The following is a 26,720-nucleotide window of genomic DNA, read 5'->3' on the forward strand; positions in this document are numbered from 1 at the left end:
GCAACTCCTCCAGTTCCTTTTTCTCAGGTTATTCCGACACTTCATTGTAAAGGCTAATATTCCAATCTTCTCTCACATGTTGGTAAAGCATACTTTGAGTTGCATTTGTTTACACTTAAGGAAGTTTGTGCAAAAAAAAAGATGCACGCTGGGTCAACTACCATAATACTGTGTGTAAAGGAGCACTGCAACTAAATTTCCATAACGCTTAGAAAAGCAGAGGCTGAAAAGGTCCGTTTTTGAGATCAGCCAATTTATTGATCACCGATCAAGTCTTTTGATTTCAAGTTAGCATCACAAGAGGATACAAAACCCTTTTTGTCAAATGTATTTTTGCCTTTGAAAGGTTTTGTTTTTCTCTGTTTTTGACTTGTGCACATATTTTTGACTTTGATTTTTGACTCTCGTTTCTGATTTTAGTAATATTTCGGTAGAAATCCAGGTTTCGACTCTGTGTTCAGCTTTTTGTTTACATCTTTACTTCTGGTTACTCTAAAAAATATTTTTTGCTAATCTTTCTAGTTTAACAGCATCTGTCTGACAAAATTGACTTTTGCACATATAGGTTGTTGTGACTCAGGAGTCCCAAAAGTACAGAAGACTCAAAAATACTTTCGAAAATTGCCATCTCAGCAGGGAGACACTATCAAAACCCTGACTAGATACAAAAAAGGGACTTGAATGATCTTTATAAAATAAAAGTTTTTTTAAACAAAAATCTCTATAGTCCCAAAAAAGCTCCTATGAGCACAAAATGAATTGCCTGAAAAGCCAAGGCAGTCAACAGAAAACAAAGAACAAATACAGAATCCAAAGTTGAAAAAAGAGCACAGCTTCAAAAAATCCAGGAATTCACAAAGCAAAAGGAAAAAGCACAGTGTAAACACAAGAAACACTCCACTCCCTAGCTCGTTCGATATGAACCACCAGGAACTATGAAGTACCCTCCAGTATATATTTGTGGAGGCTAGTTTCTGGACGTGATTGGCAGGTGGCCCCGTCCCTTGGGAAACAACCAACAAAACACATGGGACGTAATCAAGTAAACACAAAGAATATTATGCATAATAAAAAAAGAAACATTAATACAAGTAAATGATATAAAATTAGGCAAAACATATAAGAAACACAACTTTGAGCCCCAGCCAGGGGAGAAATGCTGGCTGAAACATGACACATTCAGGTTAGATATCTGTCACAATCGTATCAGATTTGGATCACTTGTAAAATTAATTTGAGTTGCTACTTTTAGCTGTAGTGTGACCATAGCCATAAAAGACTCTCACTTCTTCAGAGAAGAGACTCTTTGGTCTTGTTCACACGGGCATTAAGTTTTTGAATAAATGAACTTGCTCTGAACGTCCTAGACATTTATGTTGCATTTTGTGGTGGCAATCGATTGACTTCTACACCGGCGTTCGTTTGTCTCTGTCTAACGCCAGCCTTCAGCCCAAATTGTAGTTTGTGTGTTAACCTGTGGAGGCAGTGTCGGGAACTGGATATGAAAGCCCTTGTCGTTTTATTTGAGGTGCCTCCTTTCAATATGGACCATTTTGCTATGTTAGATATTAATCTTCTTGTTTTAAAAATACTCGTAATACGGCGACGTAGGGAGAGAAAAAATCGCCGCTGCTACTGGGTTCATCCTCTGACTGCACAACGTCGGGTTAAAGGAAGTTTTTTTGTGCTTTATGAAGAAATGCGAAAATTTCCGCGCAAGTTTTTTAATTACTGTCGGATGTCGGTTACCACTTTTGATTGTCTGCTGCAGCTGGTGCAATGCCACATTGTACGCCGATCAACCAATATGCGACTTGGTGTTAGCCCCGAAGAGAGACTGACTACTTGTCACTTTGAGGTAAGGAAACAGTAGTCGAGTGTGCGCTTACACCGGTGTTATGCACTGAAATGCCCCCCCCCCGGTATGGATTGCCCCCCCTACATAATCGTTATCAAATATTATATTAGAACATAAATTAATAGGTTCATGGTTTACAAATTACATGAGACAATAAAATAAAATAAGCAATATGAAAATATATATGTTGTATATGAAAACATAAAAATATTAATATCATGGGATATATCCGGTCCTCCGAAGCGTAAAATAAGCACACTGAAAACGAACTAGAAGCGGTTTCCTTGCGTTCGTTGGGTTTTGAACGCCAAGAAAAAGCTGCATGCAACGTTTTTGATGCCGTATAAACGCGCTGCCGGACAAACGCACGTCACCAAAGCCCGTGTGAACACTCTCATTGACTCCTACGTGTAGAAAACACTTGCCGCTTGATCCACGCTTACCAGACGCTACGAACGCAAAAAAAACGCTCGATTTTAACGCCTGTGTGAACAAGGCCTTAATGTTCAACAACATCCTCCACAAACTTTGTTACATGCAGAAACATGCTAAATATGAGAGAATACTGGCGAGCTTTGTTGGGCTGAATGACCTGTTTTCGTCTAGAGTGTTCTAATGTTCTAATATGATTCTACTAATATTGAACAAATAGCAAAGAATAATACACATTTTTTCTGTCTTGTAAAGATGTGTCTCTCTCTGTTTCTCTCATTTACCAGAACTGTAATAAATCCATTATGTACTGCTTTATTATTGAGCTTGCTGTCCTGTCGTTTGAGACCCATGATGTATTGAAGTCTGAAATACTTTCGAGAACAACTAATAAGGGAATTCGCAGCCTGAAACTGGAGAAGCACTTGCGAAATATTCACAGAATAATGGTGAGGACCTGGTGAAACTAACTACTTTCATATTACAAAAATACATTTTCCACTTTAAAGGTTATGTTATCACTCAGCTGTCATGTTTAAATAAAAATGTAGTTTTTAACTTTGTGCTAAAAGACAGCGTACTTTGCAGACTGAAATCAAAAGGGTGAAACTTGTATTGGGGTCCAGATTAGGTTTTTATTTATTTTTATTTTCTGGTCATTCAGGAAGACGACTCAAAAGACTGCTACCATTGTGAAGTCTATAAGGAAGAACCTGCAGTCGACTTCCTTGACATGCTGTTAAAGTTCTTGCAGCAAACAAATGACAGGAACTGCAAAGATTGAAGTTATGGGAGATAACACCATTTTCTGTAAGTGAATATAATAAACCTACATTACTATCATGTGAAGCTGCTAAGGATTCTACTATGATGGGAAATAAATGAATCAGCTACTGTGCATCTAAAATGGCATGGAAACCATAACTGGATGAATGAAGCTTAACAAGATTACATGAATATATAAAGTACTGTGTACAAGATACTGGCCTGCTCTTCATGTCAGTAAAGCTGAGGTCACATTATGCGACTTCTGGTCATGTGGTATGGTAGACTTGCCAACTGCAGTTGTTGTTCTCACCACCGAACCATGTCAATTTAAATGACTGAAAATCTCTGAGTATGTCTGACTTACTCACTGAATGTTGAGCATTGAGCCACAGTATTAGCCCTTTTTTCTTTTTGTTACAAACTTCTCTTCTGTTTGAGAGGTCTAAAACATCTGTATTTCCTATTCCTGGCCACTGAGTTATCTGCATTGTACTTCCAAATAAGCATTCATTGGTTGTCAAGTCTTGTCCATACAGAGCAGGCCCTACGATTAAAGCCAGGATAAAACCTGTTTGGTTTGATCAATCGAGTTGAAGACTAATTGGAGTGAGTCACTGGGCATGTCACAGTAAGTGGCCAACTTCAAGGGAGCATGCCACATAATGCCTGCGACTCACTAAGGTTAAATAAATGAAGGCTGCAACTGAAAATCACTGCAAAAGTTGCATAATGTGACATAGCTTTAAGCAAAGAAAAAGATGAGTTGTTAGTGAGAGAGGTCCTTGTACAATTACTTGGTACGGAGTCAGGGAGACCAGGAAGCAGTCCTAGCTCCTTGTACCCACTACGGTGGGGAGGCAAAGGTGTTTTGTTATTGCTGGAAGGTCACAAGTACTATGTATAGCTATCTATCATCTGTTGTCACATTCAGTTTTGAAAGAGAGTTAAAAACAAATTTCAAAATGCCTATCAGGCAGCTGTAGATCTTTCAACATTTGGTTAGAGGCCAAAACCTTAAAAAGCAGCAGCAAGTCTCACAGTTATATTGTCTTCTTCATTGAAGATGAAATCAAGAGGAAACACTAAAGGAAGCACCATTTTATCCATTAAGTTATAACTCGCTTATCTGGTGCAACATCACAGGGAAATGGTCCAGAGTTTGCCAAGACAATCACTGCCAGAAGTGTGTCTATGCACAGTTGAATGTTTATCTTTTGTAAGACTACTCGCATTTTCTTCATATTTGGTCTGATATGAACATGTCAGTAATGGTAGGTCTGGTTTAGTAGAACTATGAGATAAGCGAAGGGAAATTGCGTTTGTATCTGCAATCAACTGCTGTTTATTCATGGAAAGAGAAAATTGCTTTCATTTGATAAGACCACAATTGGTATATGTCTGCCCCTACTCAAATGGACAGTCATATCCAGCTTTAACGAAATACTCCACGCAAAAATGATATTTTTTATGTGTTACTTACCCATGTAGTTTGTAGTGATGGCTGGGGAAAAAAGACAATAAAGTCTCAGATAAAAATGGGGTCTATGGTGACCAATGCTGAACAACAGTAAACAATATAAAAAAATCTATGAGAAAGTCTTTTGTTGCTAATGTTGCATATTCCAGATGTCCGTTCATTCAGTTATATACTCACTCCATCCCAAATACATACTTTTACTAAAATATTTTTAAGTAAAGCACCTCCAGAATAAAGCTCTTATAAACTCTCATAAATGAAAATGGAATGCACTTGGATAGGAGTTGTAAACAAGCGCTTTATAGCGCCCGACCCGGCACAGACCACGCTGAGGCACGTGTTCACACTCAAAGGCTTTTTATTTTTCTTCAGCTGTGTGACACGTCTTCCCCGTGCCACACAGCCCAAACACAGTCCAAAGCACAAACACACAAAAAACCAAACTTTCCTGCTCCACCACTCCTCCCAGGCAACCTCGTCCTCTTCCTCCCGATTCTGGCCTCGATTGCTGGGAGGCAGGCCCTTTTATGCCCCACCCGGAAGTGATCCAGGTGCCTGGGGCTGATAAACCGTCCAGTGTGGTGGCTGGATCTCTGCAGCACCCCCTAGCGGCCACCCCATCTCCCAACCGGGCTGCTGTGGTGGACTCCATGTCCCATGGAGCCACGGGGGAGATTGAGGAGGAATCCACTGCCAGGGAGACTGCCCCCAAGCGCCCCGGGGGAGGTATTGCAAAGTCCATGATGGCTCCCCCGGGACGTATGCATCAGAGGTGTCCCTGCCGGGCATGGGACCCGGCTGTCCGTCACAGAGTGAAGATTTGATTTGTAGACTCGCCTCCCACTGATTGTATTGATTGCATTCTATTTATATTCATAGTGGCGAACCACAACTGGAGTACATCAGTCTGAGAAACTACTTTTTGAAGTATCTTGGATATGTACAAGTACAAGGCATATTCTTTTCCTGATAATGTTTTCACTCACTTTTCCTTAAGTATTAATCTTTATTGTTACATATCTCTAAGTGGGTGCTTTTTCTTGATATTATGTGAAGTACAACGTTAACAAATAAATACGTTGTTACTGGACTGAACTCTTGGCCAGTGGTTGAGGTGGAGAGGTGGGTTTTTGATCCAAGTACTCCAACATGGATGTCTGAGTGAATTTCAATTTTGTGCAGTATTTTCATAAGTATGTTGGATCCTAAATTGCTGCTATTGTAATTGTGACATTTTTGGGGACATGTATTCTACCGTTAGTATATTCTCCTGATTTCTTTCTAAAAATGTGCATATTAATGGACCACAAGTTTGGTTTCTCAGGGGCAGGGCTACAGTCCTATGGCATACAGATTGGGACTGTTTTAAGTACAATTTAGTATTCAACATCTGTCAGCTAAAAAGGTTAAGGTTAAGTCAATAATTCTCTGCATTTGTACCAGTGTCTATAATCCAATGAAGGCTTTCTGATTGAAAAATCAGCTGTCATTTTGTAAACAATATTGAATACCAATTTGAGACATGAAGAACATGCCTAAGTAGACTGTTTCCGCACGAAGTACGTAACCAAATGCTTAAAATTTGAAAGTAGTGGTAAAAATGTGCCCTGCACAGCACATATAATTCTGTTCTCTCCAGAAAATTGCACTTGTCCGCGGACAACTGAAACCAGAAAAACACGCTTGTCCGAAGGTCAATTTACCCGAGTCGGGTGTTGGATTTCCGCACCCCTGCAATTAACAAATCAAATGAGAAAAAGCATTATTACCCTTAGAAGTGTATACTTTGATTTAGACAAATTGTAAAAAAACAAAGTGTGAATGAGTGAGGTATCCCTACACAATCCAAAGGCAATTGGAAACCGGAAAAAACTCTGATAGGAAGAGATGTAGCAGACCCAAAGTCATGGCCCAATCAGAAAACCATTTTCTGAGGGTCACCAGCTTGTGTGATAGGTGTCTGTTAGCACAATAGCTTCAAGCACAGTTTAACAGTGGTAGAGTAAAAAAAGCAAGTCTCAGTTTCTACTGTGAAGAGGAAGGAGACTTTGTGCAACAGCTTTGACAGAGCAAGTGGAAGTAAGAAAACCATTCCTTAAAGGACAAAATGGGGCCTTGAAATCCTGGCTATAGACTACTGCAGACTGGAAGAAAGTCTTCTGGACCGGTGAATCAAAAATTTGAAATCTTCAGTTCATTCAGTGTTTGTAAGCCATCAAGTTGGTGATCTTTCTTCAATGTGTGACACCAGTTGTCAAGCATGGAGGAGGAAGTGTGATGGTCCAGGGTTCTTTTGGTGGAGGCAGAGTTTGTGACTTGCATAGTGACTGGCATTCTGAATCGAACGTTCCCATAGTTTGGCTTTTATATCCACAAAAGGTGATGTTTTAGAGAATGGGCTCACTTTCTTTTCAAAGTAAACACTCAGAGTTTTGAGATGGGCAAGCAGAATAGACTTGATTAAAAAGTTGCACACAGCTGTCTCGGTTCAATGATGTGAGTGCCCTTCGATGGGTGAATCTTAACATTTATTATAGTTCTTCTCAGTATCTCTTCTGCACTTAAACATTTTTCATCATTTTATTTTTTCTCCAGCCGTCTGGAGTTTTTTGTTTTTTCTGTCCCCCCTGGCCATTGAACCTTACTCTTATTCGATGTTAATTAATGTTGATTTATTTTGTTTTATAATTGTGTCTTTCATTTTTCTATTCTTTAATATGTAAAGCACTTTGAGCTACTGTTTGCATGAAAATGTGCTATATAAATAAATGTTGTTGTTGTTGTTGTTGTTGCACAGTGTGTAGAGATTGTTTTACCACAATGGAATGTTTACAAATGGACTGCAAATTTAAAAAATGGTCAGACAAGTGTAAATCACAAAGACTGAATGGGGTGTCGGTCCACGTGCACTACCGACAACTGCATTGAGCATGTCTATACCATGATTCTGTTGAACTGATGAAGTGTTTGGCTCCTTGTATTCCTTTAATCCTTAAAAAGGGGAACACTGCTCTCTGCTCTTCTTTGGAGCAAACAGAGAAAATAGCAAGAGAAACTGTTCAAAGCTGAAACTTTGCCACTATGAAGAGACACACCATGTTGTCATATGTACCTGGGGAAAGATTTACAACCAATCCTAAGAAAATTATCACAAATGTGCTGGTTAATTATTGACTTACGCTTCCATCACATACACAGAGGCAAAACAGTGTAGCTTTGTCTTTGATCACACGTTAAGGACAACAAGTGTACTTAATTTTATTTGTATGAAATCAGGCTGCAGGACTAGAGTACATCTTGTAAGATTTACTTTAAATGGTTTTGTCTCGTTTGTTTTTAGCAATATACTATCTTCTCAGTCACATCATGTACAAAGCATGCCGTGAGTCTCACTGTAGCCATGTCAGCTCCTATAGTACATTGTTTGGCAGTACTCTTTTTTTATTTAAGGAAAACTCTCATGAATCACAATTTATTTTGCCTTTTGTTCAGTTTAAATTCTTTCCTGATTTCTTCATTTCTTCGCTCCTTGCATAATTAATAACTCAAAAACTGAACTGCTTTTTAGTTTTCTAAACTGACAAAACCTGTCAGAGTTCTGATTTGGATCTCACAAACAGAAGCATTTATTCCACAAAATGGAGCCTGTAATGGTTATATTACATTCTGTGACTGATGGAGATTTAAAAATGAAATGAGCCAATAATACAGTAGTGTTTGTGACTTATTTTTAAGTGATTTTTTCAAGGAAAATGAAATTTAGCCTGCAATGTGTAGCACATATAATAGCTTACTACTCAATGACCCATAAAATGTTGATATTATTGAGGGCAACAGGATAATAGCGTGGACACAACAACAACATTTATTTATATAGCACATTTTCATGCAAATGGTGTAGCTCAAAGTGCTTTACAAGGTGAAAAAAGAAATGTTTAAATGAAACAAAAATAAGATTAGACAATACTAAGTAAAAAGAATAAAGTAAGGTCAGCTGGCCAGGAGGACAGAAAAAAGCAAAAAACAACTACAGATGGACCGGGGGAAAAAAACAAAATCTGAAAATCTGCAAGGGTTCCAAGGCCAAGAGACTACCCAGCTCCCACCGGGGATTCTACCTAACATAAATGATCGAAATCAGTCCTTATGGCTTTCAGGCATCATGTGAAAGAATTTGATGATGATGGTCATGTGGACATCTGGGGTACTGTCTTCAGTCATTGTAGGGACAGCATGGTGCTTTGATCAGGTGGTGGTGGCGCAGACGCAACCTCAGAAAACCAAAAAAAGAGTAGCAGAGAAAGTAGGGATTAGTACGGATTGTGGAGCCTTGATGACAATGATAATTCAATGCACATATAGATAAACAGGGATACAATGAAATGTAGCTATGAGATAGCCATGTTAAAATAATGGGTTTTTAGTAGTTTTTTAAAATGTTCCACCATATTACCCTGGCAAGCTATTCCAAATTTTAGGTGCATAACAGAAGAAGGCTGCCTCACTACTTCTTTTAATTTTAGGTCTTGGAATAATAAGCAGGCACACATTCAAAGATCTCAAGGTTACGACTTGGAGTGTAAGTGACAGGCATTCCAAAACATAAGATGGAGCAAGATTATGTAAGGCTTTGTAAACCATTTTCTTTTTCTAGCTCAGATTCTGGCAGCTGCATTTTCCACTAGTTGCGACCGATTGATGCCTTTCTTGGGTAGTCCTGAAAGGAGTGCATTATAGTAATCTTGTCAACTAAAAACAAGCATTTCATACTCACAAATTAATTTTATCCATTTGTCCATTTTCATAATTTGTCTCTTCTGTTAATGGGTCATGGTGGGGCAGGGCCCATCCTGGCAGTTTGACGTCCAAGGCAATACACAACCTTAAATGAGATGCCAGTCCAATGAACAAAATATCACAGATGTGGGGGAAACAGGAACATTTGTCCCAGTCCCTGGGCTCATGGAGGGCCCAGGAAGGTCTGTGTAGAAATTCATTGTTTTTGTAACAGTGCCAATAGTAACAATATGAGCAAGAGTGGTGGTGGCTACAGAAATCAGCAATGCGTAATGACTTGAATCAATAATCAAATGAAATAAAATCTCTATACTTCTAGTACCTCACCGCTTTCCATAGGATAAAAGCAGCCTCACACCGAAGCCAGATTTCCGTTATTCCACAGTGGCTAACTTGAATAGTCATTTTAAAGACAGTACGTATGAAAGGCTGAGCAGTCTTGCAGTCTTGTCCATTGAATGGGACCTGTTATTTACTATATTTGTTTTAAATGATTTATATGTTACTAGGGGGCTTCGCCCCCTGCTCGCTTCGCTCACCAACCCCTGTGTTTGGTTAATCGGATATACAATTTAAAATTTTTTTTTCTTTGGAATTGTTTCAATATTTTTTGGAGATACATTGTGACAACGCAACGTATAACTGCCGGTGAGTGACTATTGTTTCTGTTTCTCTAATAAATAATTGTCATAGCAAAAGCTATTCTCACGATAAACTGTAAACATTTTAATACGAATGGTATATCACAATCTCCTTTGGTGTATAATGTTATTCCCAGAATATATACATTACCTTTCTTTTTGCCTGTTAAAATTTGCATCGCTTCTCCGTGATCATCTATATACACCTGATTGAATCGTGTATTCTTTGAAACTCAACTTGTCGTTGCTTTAACTGTTCCGGGAACACAGATTCTCACAGCGTATGGTCCATCATTGTGTAAATCCACATTTTGTGCATTGAATGATGCGAATGTGAAAAGACTTTGTTGTCTACTCTTTGCCTTTGTCCTGCTATTGTTTCAATTACACCTGGTTCTGATGATTAATCACCTTTTGTTTGCGGTAATGCAATCTTTTCTATCTTTTCTTTGATACAGTAGCAACTCACGTGATAAAGTGTCACAAAAGTTTTACTTGAACAATCGCCAACTTCCTAACCCCAAACACAACTTTCTAGATCCTTCTCCAACCCCTCCTCCCCTGGGTCTCACCCCCCCTTACCGCATCAATTAATACTCCGCTATCAGTCTTCCGTGCTGTACTCCGCCCTCCCTCAATTTGACCGAACAGTCACTTAAAACAAAAAAGGCCTCAACCTGACTGGGACGCCACAATACTTTCGAATTTTACTGCTTTCATATTCTGTACCTTTCTCTGCATGTGTATCGCGCCATTGTTTGTTTGAGCCTTTCGAATTCCACTGCTTTCAAAATCTGCCTTTTTTTCTCTCCAACGCCTTTGGGTCTCTATTCTCCGCATTGTCCTTATACACTTTATATATGCTGAGAGCACAGCATGTGTGTGTCCTATGTGCTTTTACACGATTTTTTTTTGATGGGTGTGCTCTTATATGATATCTTTTGTAAGTAGGGCGTGTCTTGCAAGAATCTCATGTTCCACGTCCCTGCGAGATGTCCCTGGGACAATCTCTTGGCACCAAGTCTCATGTTTACAGTCCCCGCGAGACGGTCCGCGGCAAGTCTCTTTTGTCTTGTGGGTCTTTTAAATGTCTTCCGAGAATTTCTGAGAAGATCACATATCGTCGCCTTGCTTATCATAGGATGAGTGGAATTAACCAAACTTGTTAATGGATTGGTCAAATCTCGCAAACAAAGATTAACACACATAGAAAGATTATGTGTGATGCATACAATGGCTCTTACTCCTCTGTACTCTCCATAGGGACTCTCTCTCTTTGTCATGTACAACAAAGAGGTGTCCCTGGGTATAACCCAGACCTAAATAATACTTTGGTCTCCAATAATATCCAAAACACATGTAGGATGATATACCAATTGGTTATATGCCACTTACCAATCATCAGTCTTTAACTTTTACCACACTGTTCTCAAACGTTTTTCCTCAACCTGATTACCCTGTAGGAAAAAATAGAGGCAATCCCCCTACAACAGGTTCCCTTTGTTTACTTTTTTACTTCAATCACTCTAGATATAAAGACAAAGTATTGCGATTTAAAACTAATATGGCTATCCAACCACCTGAGTACCAGCTGGACAAAAGACATGGAGGGAAGTTGAGACCACATTAAGACGGGCAAGATCAGCATCAGCCCCTGGGCCCAACCTCTTTCCGTATAGGCTCTACAAGGACACCCTAGGCGTTTCAAAGTACCTCTGGAAGCTGATGAAAATGGCATGGGAAAAAGGAATCAAACCTAAGACTTGACAAAGGGCAGGCGGGATCCTGATTCCTAAAGAAAAGAACTCCTCAACCATCTATCAGTTCCGCCAGATCAGCTTACTAAATGTGGAAGGAAAGATTTTCTTCAGTGATGTGGCCCAAAGACTATCAGCGTTCCTGCTGAAGAACAACTACGTTGACACCTCTGTGCAGAAGGCAGGGATAAGAGGATTCTCAGGATATCTGCAGCACGCAAGTATGATTTGGAACCAAGTACAAATGGCCAAGAAAGGAAAGACCTAGCCAATGCCTTCGGGTCAGTGCCTCATGAGTTACTGTGGACAGCCTTCAACTTTTTCCATGTCCCAGAGACCATCACAAGGCGGGTAAAAGCCTATTTCCAGGACCTCCAGTTCTGCATTACACTCCAAGATAAAACAACTGCTTGGCAGTCCGTACGGATTAGCGTAATGGCGGTATGCACCACCTCCCCACTGGCCTTCACCATGGCAATGGAGATTATTCGAGCTTCATGGTGGGTGGTTGGAGGGGAACGTCTGAAGAGCGATCTGCGTCTTCCTCCGATCAGGGCGTTTATGGATGACATGACAACTATAACATCAACTAAGACATGCACCAGACGCCTGCTGGAAAAACTCCAGGGTAATATCAAATGGGCACGAATGGAGATTAAACCAGAAAAATCCTGCATCATCTCCATCGTTAAGGGCCAGCTCATCAACGAGAGGTTCCATGTTAATGATGTGCCGATACCAACAATCCTGGAAAAGCCCATCAAAAACCTTGGATGTTGGTACAATGCAGAGCTAAGACTCAGAACAGATGGAACAACTCAGTCAGGACACTATCAGCGGCCTAAAGCAAATTAACCACACTGCTCTCCCAGGGAAGCTGAAGCTCTGGTGCTTTCAGTTTGGATTGTTGCTCCGACTCATGTGGCCAGTCTCCATCTATGAGGTCACCCTATCCCATGCCAATCAGCTGGAGAGGCTGGTGAATGTGCAGGGGAGGAGGTGGCTTGGATTACCCAGATGCCTCAGTAGCATAGGCCTATATGGCAACAGGCCGCTGTCTCTTCCAATATCAAGCCAGGTAGAAGAGTACAAATGCTACAAAGCAAGGCTTGAAATGACCCTCACGAAATCCAGGGAGGAGGTGGAGGCCAGGAGCAGCAGTGGCATAGGCAAAGGCTGCCCTGAGACATCGGGATATAGTGGGACAAGTCCAAACCAGCAGAGGAGGCCTAGGCCTGCATACAACACCCACATGGCAGAAGGCTAACCTGTTAGAACGGCAACACCTGGTGATAAAGGAGGTGCGCCACCAGGAGGAAGCAGGTAGATGTTCTAGGGCTGTGTCCCAAGCCAAGCAATGCCGCTGGATGAAGTGGGATGGTGTGGAGAGGAGAAAGATCACTTGGAGCGAGCTGTGGAATATGGAGTCCAATATGCTGAGCTTTACCATCTGAGCCACATATGATGTCCTGCCCTCTCCAACAAACTTGCTTTCGAAAGGAAAAAGCTGTGATATACAAAATTGGCAGATGAGGCAGAGGACCGGGCCTGGAAAGTGTCTGTGCATCCAGTGGAGGTGGGCTGCAGGGGTTTCGTAGCTAGTTCCACTACGAGGCTACTGAACGAGGTAGGAGTCAGTGGGCAGGCTCAGCGGAAGACCATCAAGGAGCTGGCAGATACCACCATAAGAATCAGCCATTGGTTGTGGCTGAAGCGGAATGAGACCGTATGGACTACTTATGGAGCCTCCAGCGCGGCACATACCCAGGTCTGATCAGCCTGTGGTGGGCCGTCCTCGGGTGAGGGTGTATTGTGATAAAGGCCAAAACACCCAATGACCCCGGGGTTACACAACTGATGATGTGTCATACTGGAGGCAGTAACACTGCCAGATGAAAACCCATGAAGACATCTCCAGTCCTACCTAAGAAATCAATGCTGTCCTGATTACAAAGGGATTAAAACACCTAGTCCTAGTAGACATACATATTATAAGAAAATTATGCCAGTAGAGGAGGATATAATAGAAAATAATAATAGATATAAAAGCCTGGATGTATATAATTTAAAAAATATTACTGAAGATTAGAAGCAGTAACAAAAAGGGTGATGTCCTGGGTGACTGCAATGGTGTGAAATTTTGTATATAAATTGCTAAATAATTTGTATGTCTTTATTTGTAGGTCAGACAAAGTAAATGTAATATTAGTGTTTCAGGAGTAATGTTTTATTCATTTATGAGAACAGCAATGCTTTCCTGCCTAACCAACCCCCCTGAGTCTTTAGGGCTAACTCAGGATGTGAAGTATATGGCAGGGTTGGGAGAGGTGCCTAAAATCAGTTTAGCAAAACGGGATTTTCTGCAGGATAATCTTAATTAGCAAACCCTCATATGAAGGCCCTAAATCTTCATAAACTGGCAAGCTTCAGCTCAGCAAATGGTCTTGGGGGCAGGTGTGAAAAGGCATGAGCACCCATTTATCTGAAGTATGGCTGTTTGGGATTACTTTTGAATCAGAGGCCATTCTGAACCACAACATTCTATAGGTGTAAGGATTTAGACAGAGGATCTATAAACTTGGTCACTTTACCCCTCCCTCTCTCTCTCTCTCTCTCTCTCTCTCTCTCTCTCTCTCTCTCTCTCTCTCTCTCTCTCTCTCTCTCTCATACACACCATGGTCATGTAGAGAACACAATGAGGAGCACAACTTGGCAGCCATATTGAGACAGGCATGCGGCCTGTCCTGAAGAAAACTGAATAGAAATGAAGACTGAACTACTAGAGACATTTAAGCACCTACAAGTCATAGTGCCAGTAGTTATCAAGTTGTATGGTTACCAATATTCACAGAAACTTTGCTTATTGTTATTATTTTTATGAATATTATTAATACTACGTTATTTAAAGTTTCACTCTATGTAATTGCCTGAGGTTATAGATGTAGGAGGGAAGGTGTTTTATATAAACAGTGGATGGGATTTGAAGCATTCTGATAAAGACTATACAATACAGAATACAAAAAGGGTGTGGCGGACAGCCATGGCACTTACCCAGCTGGGACACCTGTGAATATATACAGGATAGTACCTCCCTCAGGCTGTTCGATGGCAGTCCCCCTGTGTTGCAGCAGCACCACGGTTTCCAACAGGGCTTCATGGGAACTGCAGCTCTGTGACTCAGCCCTGTTGGGTGGTGTGGGTGCTGCCGGGGGTGCAGTTTGGAACTAGGGAGCCCTGCTTTGTCCATGCCTTCATTGTGAGAGTCAGAGTCGGGAGGCAGTGGGCTACACTTTTGGAGGAGAGAGAAGTTAAAAGGCTGTATATTGGTTATAAGTTTAGATTTGCACCTGGAGTTGTGTTGGGTCCTGTGTGTCTGGGGTTTGGGAGCTTGGTGGTTCTCCCTACTGTTCACAGGAGAAAGTAGAGTAATATAGAACTCTACCAAGACAAAAGAAATGCTAAAATCATTTTACAAACTGATAATAGTGTGAAATCAGTACCAGTAGAAACTCAACAATTTCACAGACAGGCAAACTTGCAGCTTCATGTTCAAAGAGGGACTAAGACCACAAATATGGGCAATTAACAGAGAGTTGTCTGAAATGCTATCTCCAAAAGATAAAAGTAAATATAATAAAAATGTTTATCTTGACAGTTTCTTACACAGTATGAGAGGTGTTGTTTTCATATTTATGTTTCATCTTGCCACTATTACTTTTGTAAGACTGGAGAAGGAGTACTTTTTGACTTGAACAGGCAGAACTCTGCATGTTCACTCATCATTGTTCTGGAGAAGAAAGGTAGAAATAGAAACTGAATATCAATACCTAGAAACATCCTAAATAATAATCATCTTATTTGGAATATTGATATACAAATATACATTCAGTGAATTCAGCATTGATTTCAACTATCCCCTGAGTGCCTCAGTTTTTAAAGACCACGAATGTATTTACTCTGATCTCCAGGCTGTCATATAAACGAACCACACGCCATGGCGCAGTGTAAAGAGGCTTCTCCTCTGACGCTGACATCCGAGGTTCGATCCCTGTGAGGGGTGCAGTGGAGTGTGTACGCCTGATGAGCCCAAAATAAGGGGAAAACACGTGTTGCGGACTCTTTGCATTCTTTAAAAGTAAACTATGTAACATTCTATGATCTGCTTCTTGCAACTGAGAGGGCCCATGGCGGATGTTTGCAGACTGGCAGACCAACCACATGCATTACCTGTTAGGTAACCACCCATACAATCAGACTGGGACTCGGACTACAAAGTATATATATTTATATACATGTTGCTGACCTTTGGCCTTTAAGATGTTTTAAGAACATATTGAAATATGTCAAATATCCCCTTTTGAGTCAAAATAATCACAAAATCAATTTAAGTCCATATCGTCCAGCCCTAAGCTGAAAATCTTTTATGACCTCCAGTAGTGCAGTATGGTGGCCTAGTCATTGGCTGTGTTTTCGAAGACAAATTTGATTACCTGGTAATTCCAAACTTGCCTTCTGTAAATGTAAGCATGGCTTTGTGATAGACTGGCACTTTGTCCTGAACTATTTCTTTTTATCTTGTGTCAAGTATTTGCAAGGTAGTCTTGAACCCTCCATTAGCCAAAATTGGGTTTGAGAACATACATACATACATAGCAGTGTATTATCTATTGCCAGTCTACATATTTTGTGCTATCGCTAATGATTAAGGGGGATCTATAAGTGTAGGTTTCCTTTTGTTATGTCTTTATCGATTTCTGAGCTGAGACAGAGTGCACAAATCCTTTCTCTTTGCTTTATAAGGAGTTTGGACACCCATTGACAGATCTATATAGTACCGTGGATGACTCAGTAACTCAGTCAGAGAAATCATTGTGATTTCTGCTAGGGGATCTTGATCGGCTCATATGAGGCAGAATTGTGATATTTTACAAGGACCGTGCTTTAACATTTTAACATGCCCAGTGCTCTGTTTTACAGATCTTTTCTATAGTACAGTTTGTAGTGAATGTGTGGTTGTTTTGGCATAAACAAAGATTTGCTGTATTTATAGCATATAATGTAGTGTGAGAATATTTTCACATAACTCCAACATAGTAAAACTATGCTTGCTTTTTTTTAAAAAAAAAACTTGTCTTGAAATGCATTAAAATACATAACACTATAACACAGGCAAAAAAAAAGTGACAGAAAAATAGCTAGAGGTGCTCTGAGTAATTTAAACGTGTTGAAAGCAGAAATAAGACAGCTAAATAAATTTAATCAAGTGCCAAGCACAATTACTCACCTTGACAATCAGCTGAAACATTCTTACTTAGTTTAACCTGAAGTTAGCTGAATGTTGATAAAAATGTTTCATTGTTTAAAACTATCCAGTCATAGTCTCTCTTATGGAAATTTTAAAGTCAACAGCACTCAATAGTGTGGATTTCCTGAACAGAGAATAAGATTAGAATTGAATGCTATAATCATATTCTAAAAGAAAAGTTTACCTACCTTGTATTTTATTCTGCTGCACAATTAATTCATTTATGTCTTTAATATTATATTTTAATTGATGTTTAGGTTGATTTCCACCAACAAAGAGAGTGGGTTCTGGTAAGGTGGTCACCTCATGTCTGGAACTGTCTGCAGGTGGGCAACACTTTGTTCAGCACAGCTGGGTAAGCCTGATTGGATGATTTTAAAAATCTTTTAAACCTTTAGTGTCTAATACAGTAAGAAGCAATGTTTCTAATAGCTAAGCTTGCTCTGTTTATGGAGTGAATAACATGAAAACAAATGTTTATTGTGTATTGTCTTCCTGGTGCACAGAAAGGGTATACCCCAGAGTGTGTGAATGACCTCCAGGCTGGAGTTTGGGTGGATCCAGTTGCTATTGTTTCACGGTGAAAAAAATTACAAATAGGAGTTTTCTGTAATTTCTGAAAGGCAGGTTTTAAGAGGTAAATGAAAATCTGAAGTACAAAAAACGGCCTATGCTATACTGTAGTCTAGAAAAGGCTTAGTATCATGTAGGGTAAAGTCTGTTTAGCATTAAGGCAATTGAGATGTGTTAAAGTAAGCTGACTCCTTAAAAATCATTTTGTTTTTTAACATATGTAGACATATCAAGATTTGATATTCATTTAAACAGTTATGTACAGATACAGATGATGTAACAATAATGTAACAAACACCATGCAGCATTTACATTTTGTAGTCCATTGTATCATTTCAGTAAACATAAATGCAAATTTTGCATGTGGAAAAAGTATTTCGCCCCTCCATTTATCACAATATCAAATCCTCAAAATTAGAATTGGGTGCAAATGACAAGAACATAATTAGAGAGGATCTTGGCTGACCCTATCTTACTTGAACCGCAGATATCTGGTTTGGCTTCTCTTTGTTGTTTAATTGTGTGCTGTCACCATGCTGACATTGACAGAGCTCTCTGGGGATTTCAGAAAGAAGGTTATACAGTAGATGCCTAAATGTCTAGGAAGGAATTTAAAAACATCTCCAAACCATTCAGTCAATCATTTTACTGTCTGGAAGATCATCTGCAAGTGGAGAAGATGTCAAACAACTGCCAAATTGTTCAGGCCAGACCACCCCAGTAAGTTCAGCCCGAGGGCAGCATGCAAGATGTTTAAAGGAGTCTCTAAAAATCACAGACTTTATAACGGTCGCTGTTGCCACTGTTGATGTCTCTGCTGATGAAAGGAGGCTGTACAAGTTAGATTGATATGGGAGGTGCGTTAGGAGGAAACCTTTGCTGTCCAAAAGGAACATCAGGGAAAGGCTTGCCCATGAATACCTAGGCAAAGACCAGGATGTCTGAAACTATGTCTTCTGGGCAAACAAAGCAAAGACAGTTTATTTGGCCACAGTACCAGAGATATGTTTGTTAAAAACAAAGCACGGCATTTTACCCGAAGAACCTGATATCAGCTATAAAGCCTGGTCTTGGAAATGTTATGGTTTAGTATAGCTTTGCTGCATTGGGTTCAAGAAAACTCACCACCATTGAATCCAGTGTGAATTCTTCATTGTATCCAGGGGGTGTTTGATGATAATATGAGATCATCTGTCAGAAGACTGAAACTCACTCAAAAGTGGACCTTACAATTTGACAGTGATCCCAAACATACCAGTAAATCCACCAAGGATCTGGTCGAAAAGAGAGAAACGAAAGGTTCTGGAATGGCCAAGTAAAAGCCTGCATCTAATTCCTATCGGGATGCTGTCGGGGGTTTTGAAATGGGCTTTGCATGCAAGAAAACCTTGAAACATCACACAGCTGAAAGAATTCTGCATGGAGGAGTATAAAAAACCTTCTTCTAGTTGATGTCAGAGACTGGTAGACAGTTAAAGGAAATGCTAACTGGAGGGACCAATACCAGCTACTAGAGCCATTGTGGGGGCTCACTTTTTTCCACAAACAAAAAATGGCATATCTGTTTATTCTTTGTTGAATAAATTGATTGCAAGGTCAAATATTGCTTTTTTTTATTTACATCACCTATATTTAGAGGTATGGTTTAAATGAAGGTCGCATCTTGCAATGTCCATTTGTTAAAAAAAGAAAAAACAGTTCATGGGGTGTACTTACTTTTTCATATGGCTGTATAATGGTGGGCTGGGTGACAAATGGAAGGGGCACTGAAGTATTGGAAAGGCACAGATACAGGACAGTTAAGAACTGTCAGCTAGAGAATGAAAGAGTCAGGAGTGTAGAACAGTGTTTTTAACCAGTGTGCCACAGCACAGTGATGTGCCAGGAGAGATACCTACCGTAGGTGTGCCATGGAAATAATAGTGTAGGGCACTTGGATCTGAAGCAGAGAGGGACAAATTTCTGAGGAGGATATGTGTACCTGGAGAAGCTGGCATAAAAGCAGCTCTGAGATCGCAATGTTGCAGACACAGCACTTGGAGCACTTCAGATCCATCTTCAGGCTGCTAGAGTCCATCTGCCCTGGGTGTGTGGTCACTAGCGAACCTCACAGTGCTGGCATATAGTGGGCATACAAGTAGCTGGGATTTGAGACCAAAGTGCTCACTAAGTGTTGTACCTGTGAAAGCTGCTTTTTTTACTGGCTTCTGTGGTAGTTCCAGTCCTTCAGGCAGTTGAGCACATGTATGAGATCTAATGAGTTTGTGATTAGTAAAATAGTTGTTTGCCTTGGGATGTTTTTGGTTACATTAAGTGTGTCACCACAAAAAAAAATGGTTGGGAAACATTGGCTTAGTACAAGCCAGTTTATAAGGTGTTAGACAGTAATATTAATTAATATACTGTATGTACAGGGAGTCTCGACATAAGACGTTTCGAATTTACAATACTCACTTCCATAAAAACTTTAAAAAAATTGAGACATGAGAAGGAATAAAGGTAAGGATTTTTTTACACAAATTTTTTCTGTGTACAGTGTACAGTATTGTATATTTATGTCCTTTTACTTTTTCTGTGGCTTAGTTGTATTTTTATGTTCTAGATTATAATTTTGCAAATGTGTTAGGATAGGTAAGTGACTTAGACTAGGGTGTGTTTCGACTTACACCAAAATTCGGTTTACATCACTGTTGTAGGAACGGAACCAGAGGACCCCCTGTACTCAAAAATAGAACCTGACAATAAAATAAAAAGAATATAAATATTTAGAATAAACAAATTGTCTTAATACAGACAGTTTTAGAAGGAAAGTATCTCATGGTGTCAATCAACCCAGTTATCAAAGTATGAGTTTATTTAAAGTAAAACATCCAAGGAAAATGCTAATTCATCAGGTACACACAACACAAGAGAAATTGATTGTTTCCCTGAAACTTCTTTCTGTTCTGACTCGGCAGAAGTCAGGGAAATATTTTTAATGAAAGGGGTCGGGAGATGAATTAAGATCAAAAATATGTGCAAGGGTCAATACCAGAAAGGAGAGAGAAAAAAATGATATTTCAAACAAAGCAGAAAATGCTAAACTTAAATCAAAAGTAATTAGTCAGAAGTTGAGTCAAAAAACTGTTAAAGGAAACATGCAGAAAATAAGCACACAAATCATTAAATCGATCCAAACTTGGTTGACAAAGAAATGCCTTTGTTGACACTATTAAGTGCTCTTGCCGATGCTGTCACACACCACACCCTTCTGGGGAACTGCAGAATGGTCAAAGTCAGACTCACTAAATACGAGCGCTTGCAAGAATCCAACAGGATGTCATGGAAAGATGGTAAAAAATTACAAAGTGAAGGCAAGGTTCATAGAAGAACAAAAACACTCTACTGTATATCAGGCAGAAAAAAAGAATCAATTACACCAATCACAACAGTTTCACAAACACTGTTCGCAGCTTGTCAGTTGGATTGGCTTACTGACTTTTCTCAAAAAGAAAAAAAACTGCTCTTAACTCCGATCTCCCATCCTACCACTCACACACACACACAGGAGTGGCCTCTTCCAGTCTCCAGTGAACTATCATACCAAGCTCGCCTCCCTTTTTTAGAATTAATCATCCTCTGTTTTGAGGTTGTTGTTTAAATCTGTCATCAAGGTCAATTTTGTATCTTTTTAGGCTAGTAGCCCTTGGTTCCCAACATTTCTATACACTGTGAAGGCTTACAAAGATCACATCACTTATGCAGCTGCCAAGCTTGCCGCTTTAAATTGCAATTACTCTCCACAGCCAAGTGAAATGACTCTGAAAGTGTATTGTGCAATCCCAACGTGGTGGTAAAGAGAAACGCTTTTTGTAGTCTATACATGTATATATATAAAAGTCAATGTGTGTATGTATGTATGTTCCAGCATCACGTCCGATCAGCTGGAGCAATTTTCATGAAACTTAGCACACATGTTTCTCATTGGTTGACTAAAAATACTAAAAGGGTGAAATCAACCCTAAACCACCCCCTTCTGGGTGGGGTGTGATCTTTCTGTCTTGTATGCATGTTATCATCCAGTTGACACTCGGAACGACCCACCAGAGGAGCGAACTGGAAGTGGCTGCTAGCATTCTTTATGTTTGAGCACCACTGCACCCCTGTTTGCTTTTGATATTAAATAGAGTTGGCCGGTTATGAGCGTCAACTGGATGATAACATATAAAGACCGCAAGACAAGCACATTTGTGAGTCTTCATTGTTTGTTAATTTATTTTTATTTTTAAAGTTGTATATATTACTATATATAGTTGCAGATAAGTTCTCTCACGGATAAGTCGGGACTGGATTTTACCATATAATTTCTGGTATTTTATAATGTCGGTTGTATAAATCGAATGCGGAAAACTCGCGCTGTTGTTTCCAAGAGATTATGATATGCTAACGCCCACCTGAGAGAGTAACCATGACGCACACAGCTTTTTTTTCTATGTGGGTGCGGCAATGCGCTGTATCAGCATGTGCTCCTAACCTCTCTCACTGTCATGCTTACGTGACCACACGGTAATATCCGAACTATTCATAAGCAATGTTTGCACTGATTTGTGTTTTTTGTATCTCACACCCTCATACGCCTTTATTGTAAGAGCATGCGTTATTTATAATGCAGCGTTCCATCAGAAGAAAATATGAAGCTGGTTTTAAATTAAACTTCGTTGAAGCAGCAAAAGAAATTGGTAACTGCGCTGCTATAACAAAATTCAATGCGTCTGAGAAACTGGTGCGAGATTGGAGGAGGCAAGATAATGCAAAAAAAAAAATTAATTGTCACATTTTTGAACGAGCGTATAAGTCGGGGTCTGATTTTATGATCCATTTTTCAGATTTCAAGACCTGACTTATATGTGAGTATATATGGTATATTTTTCGAAAACAATTGAAATAAAAAACACTTTATTTTCCTCCAGGGCAACGCTGGGTATTTCAGCTAGTGGATACTAAAATTGTTCTGAAATAAACAGAAACTTACTGAGTTAAGGACTGCACAAAATGTATTTATTTTCTGAAACTGGCTTTGTTACTGTTGTTTTACTTGGTTGATACTTGTCTATATAGTGCATTTAAAGGATAGATTTGACTTGGTTGCTAAAAGGAAACAAGCAGCTTTCTGACAGTTTACAAATACACCAAGTGAAAAGTGTAAAGGCATTGTAGGACCTGAGTTTTCAGGCATATGTGTTTCACAGATAAGAACAGCTGTGTTTTATGATTTTACAAATTTCTTCACCATAGCCCACAAAATATTTAGGAATGCTATCATTGATAAGAATTTTTAGTAATGCTGCACTGGGTTTGCCATTTGTCGAGCTTGGTGGAATATGTAGGCGATGCATCTGAGTGCAAAGTGACACAAGCATTTTGCTTCTGACTGGTTATGACCTCAGAATATCAGAGACAAGGAAACTTTAGCACCCATTACCTCAATCCAGAAAGAAAGCTTGAGGAATGTACCACAGGTGTTAGAATTATGAGCATGAACCAATCAGAAAGGGACAATAAGAAAGGTGTATAAATTCAGACAATGAGCTGGCTAAGAAGAGAGCAGATGAGAGAGAGCTGACTAGAAAGAAACTGTTTAACTGCAAGATTAAGTACCGCCTAGGAGACTGAATATCTAGCACTATCATGTTGTATGGTTTAATAGCCACATTTTTGCTTTGCTTTCATTAATTGCACTACTTTACGATAATAAGATTAAGATTTTAAGATTAAAATGTACTAAACCAGCTTTCCTGCTTGTATGTTTTGCTGTATTTTATCGCTGAGGTTTGAGAAACTGAGCTGTTTTCTCAGCTAGGTCAATCAGGGAATGGGACAGAAGCTACATTAACAGTTATACCTGGATGAAGTCTTATGAACTCTAATGCCGGATGCATTGCATCTGTAAACTGTATATCCCTAAATGTTAATGAGTGCAAGAATAAGCAATAAGCATCTCAGAAAATGAGTGGATTGTAGCAATGCACAGAATTCACTCGAGCTCCATATGCGCAAAGCATATAATTATTCATCTTAAAATCATCTATCGAGCACATATGTCAATGTTTAAAATTGTCCAAAATGTTTTCAGGTGCAAGATCCAACCTGCAAACGTTGCAATCAAGTTCTAGCCTCACTGGGTCACATGTTTTGGGCCTGCACCAAATTAACAACATTCTGGACCAAAATCTTTAAATGCTTTTCAGACCACCTTGGTGTCACAATCCCTCCTAATCCACGAACAGCTGTGTTTGGTGGACTCCCAGATGGGCTTAAAGTGGAGAAGGACAAACAAGCAGTAATTGTCTTTACTACACTATTGGCACATAGACTTATCTTGCTCACCTGGAATCCTGACTCTCCTATTTTAAGTCAGTGGATAAGTTGAAACTGTCCATCCATCCTCTTCTACTTATCCGAGGTCAGGTCGCGGGGGCAGCTTGAGTAGAAAGGCCCAGACTTCCCTCTCCCTGGCCACTTCTTCTAGCTCTTCCGTGAGAATCCCAAGGCGTTCCCAGGCCAGCCGGTAGACATAGTCCCTACAGCGTGTCCTAGGTCTTCCCCGGGGCCTCCTCCAAGTTGGACGTGCCCAGAAAACCTCACCAGGGAGGTGTCCAGGAGGCATCCTGATTAGATGCCCAATCCACCTCATCTGACTCCTCTCGATGCGGAGGAGCAGCGGCACTACTCTGAGCCCCTCCTGGATGACTGAACTTCTCACCCTATCTTTAAGGGAAAGCCCAGACACCCCGCGGAGGAAACTTATTTCAGCCGCTTGTATTCGCGATCTCGTTCTTACGGTCACTACCCATAGCTCATGACCATAGTTGAGGGTAGGAACATAGATCGACCGGTAAATTAAGAGCTTTGCCTTATGGCTCAGCTCCTTTTTCACCACGACAGACCGATGCAGAGCCTGCATCACTGCGGACGCCGCACCGATCTGCCTGTCGATCTCACGCTCCATTCTTCCCTCACTCGTGAACAAGACCCCGAGATACTTGAACTCCTCCACTTGGGGCAGGATCTCTCCCTCAACCCTGAGAGGGCACTCCACCCTTTTCGGCTGAGGACCATGGTCTCGGATTTGGAGGTGCTGATTCTCATCCCAGCCAATTCACACTCAGCTGCGAACCGATTCAGAGAGAGCTGAAGATCACGGCCTGATAAAGCAAACAGGACAACAACATCTGCAAAAAGCAGTGACCCAATCCTGAGTCCACCAAACCAGACCCCCTCAACACCCTGGCTGCGCTAGAAATTCTGTCCATAAAAGTTATGAACAGAATCGGTGACAAAGGGCAGCCCTGGCAGAGTCCAACTCTCACTGGAAACGGGCTCGACTTACTGCCAGCAATGCGGACCAAGCTCTGACACCGGTTGTACAGGGACCGAACAGCTCTTATCAGGGGGTCCGGTACCCCATACTTCCGGAGCACCCCCACAGGATTCCCGAGGGACACGGTCGAATGCCTTTTCCAAGTCCACAAAACACATGTAGACTGGTTGGGCAAACTCCCATGCACCCTCCAGGACTCTGCTAAGGGTGAAGAGCTGGTCCACTGTTCGCGACCAGGACGAAAACCACACTGTCCTCCTGAATCCGAGGTTCGACTATCTGATGGACCCTCCTCTCCAGAACCCCCGAATAGACTTTTCCAGGGAGGCTGAGGAGTGTGATCCCTCTACAGTTGGAACACACCCTCCTGTCCCGCTTCTTAAAGAGGGGACTACCACTCCAGCCTGCCAATCCAAAGGCATTGTCCCCGATGTCCATGCAATGTTGCAGAGATGTGTCAACCAAGACAGTCCTACAACATCCAGAGCCTTGAGGAACTCCGGCGATCTCATCCACCCCGGGCCCTGCCACCAAGGAGGTTTTGACCACCTCAGTGACTTCAGTCCCAGAGATGGGAGAGCCCACCTCAGAGTCCCCAGGCTCTGCTTCCTCATTGGAAGGCATGTTAGTGGGATTGAGGAGGTCTTCGAAGTACTCCCCACCGACCCACAACGTCCCGAGTCGAGGTCAGCAGCGCACCATCCTACCATATACGGTGATGACACTGCACTGCTTCACCCTCCTGAGATGCCGGACAGTGGACCAGAATCTCCTCGAAGCCGTCTGAAAGTCGTTCTCCATGGCCACCTCAAACTCCTCCCATGCCCGAGTTTTTGCTTCAGCAACCACCGAAGCCACATTCAGCTTGGCCTGCCGGTTCCAAACAGCTGCCTCCAGAGACCCACAGGACAAAAGGTCCTATAGGACTCCTTCTTCAGCTTGACTGCATCCCTCACTGCCGGTGTCCACCAACGGGTTCTGGGATTTCTGCCACGACAGGAACCGACCACCTTATGGCCGCAGCTCCGGTCAGCCACCTCAACAATAGAGGCACGGAACATGGCCCATTTGGACTCAATGTCCCCCACCTCCCTCGGGACGTGGTCGAAGTTCTGCCGAGGTGGGAGTTGAAGCTACTTCTGACAGGGGACTCTGCCAGCCGTTCCCAGCAGACCTTCATAACACGTTTGGGCTTACCAGGCCTGACCAGCATTCTTCCCCACCATTGAAGCCTACTTACCACCAGGTGGTGATCAGTTGACAGCTCCACCCCTCTCTTCACCCAAGTATCCAAGACATGTGGCCGCAAGTCCGACGACACGACCACAAAGTCGATCATCGAACTGAGGCCTAAGGTGTCCTGGTGCCAAGTGCACATATGAACACCCCTATGCTTGAACATGGTGTTCGTTATGGACAATCCGTGATGAGCACAGAAGTCCAATAACAAAACACCACTCGGGTTCAGATCGGGGGGTGCCATTCCTCCCAATCATGCCCTTCCAGGTCTCACTGTCATTGCCCAAATGAGCATTGAAGTCTCCCAGCAGAACGAGGGAATCCCAGAAGGTATGCCCTCTAGCACCCCTCCAGAGACTCCAAAAGGGTGGATACTCCAAACTGCTGTCGGGCATACGCATAAACAACAGTCAGGACCCGTCCCCCCACCCGAAGGCGGAGGGAGGCTACCCTCTCATCCACCGGGGCAAACCCCAATCACAGGCTCCAAGTCGGGGGGCAATAAGTATGCCC

The 26,720-nt window shown here is 41.2% G+C and overlaps 1 long non-coding RNA gene across 3 annotated transcripts in view; it reads left to right on the top strand.

Moving 5' to 3' along the window:
* The window catches only part of LOC120538793, a 136,697-nt gene that overhangs the window by 95,514 nt on the left and 14,463 nt on the right, over nucleotides 1-26,720 (top strand). For all 3 annotated transcript variants that reach the window (XR_005635510.1, XR_005635512.1, XR_005635511.1), the window contains exons 4-6: nucleotides 2,578-2,739; nucleotides 2,955-3,100; nucleotides 17,293-17,390. This is a non-coding gene — a long non-coding RNA (uncharacterized LOC120538793). The remainder of the gene's footprint in view (nucleotides 1-2,577; nucleotides 2,740-2,954; nucleotides 3,101-17,292; nucleotides 17,391-26,720) is intronic.

Source organism: Polypterus senegalus, chromosome 11 (assembly GCF_016835505.1).
Source record: "Polypterus senegalus isolate Bchr_013 chromosome 11, ASM1683550v1, whole genome shotgun sequence".
In the NCBI taxonomy this organism is placed as follows: domain Eukaryota; kingdom Metazoa; phylum Chordata; class Cladistia; order Polypteriformes; family Polypteridae; genus Polypterus; species Polypterus senegalus.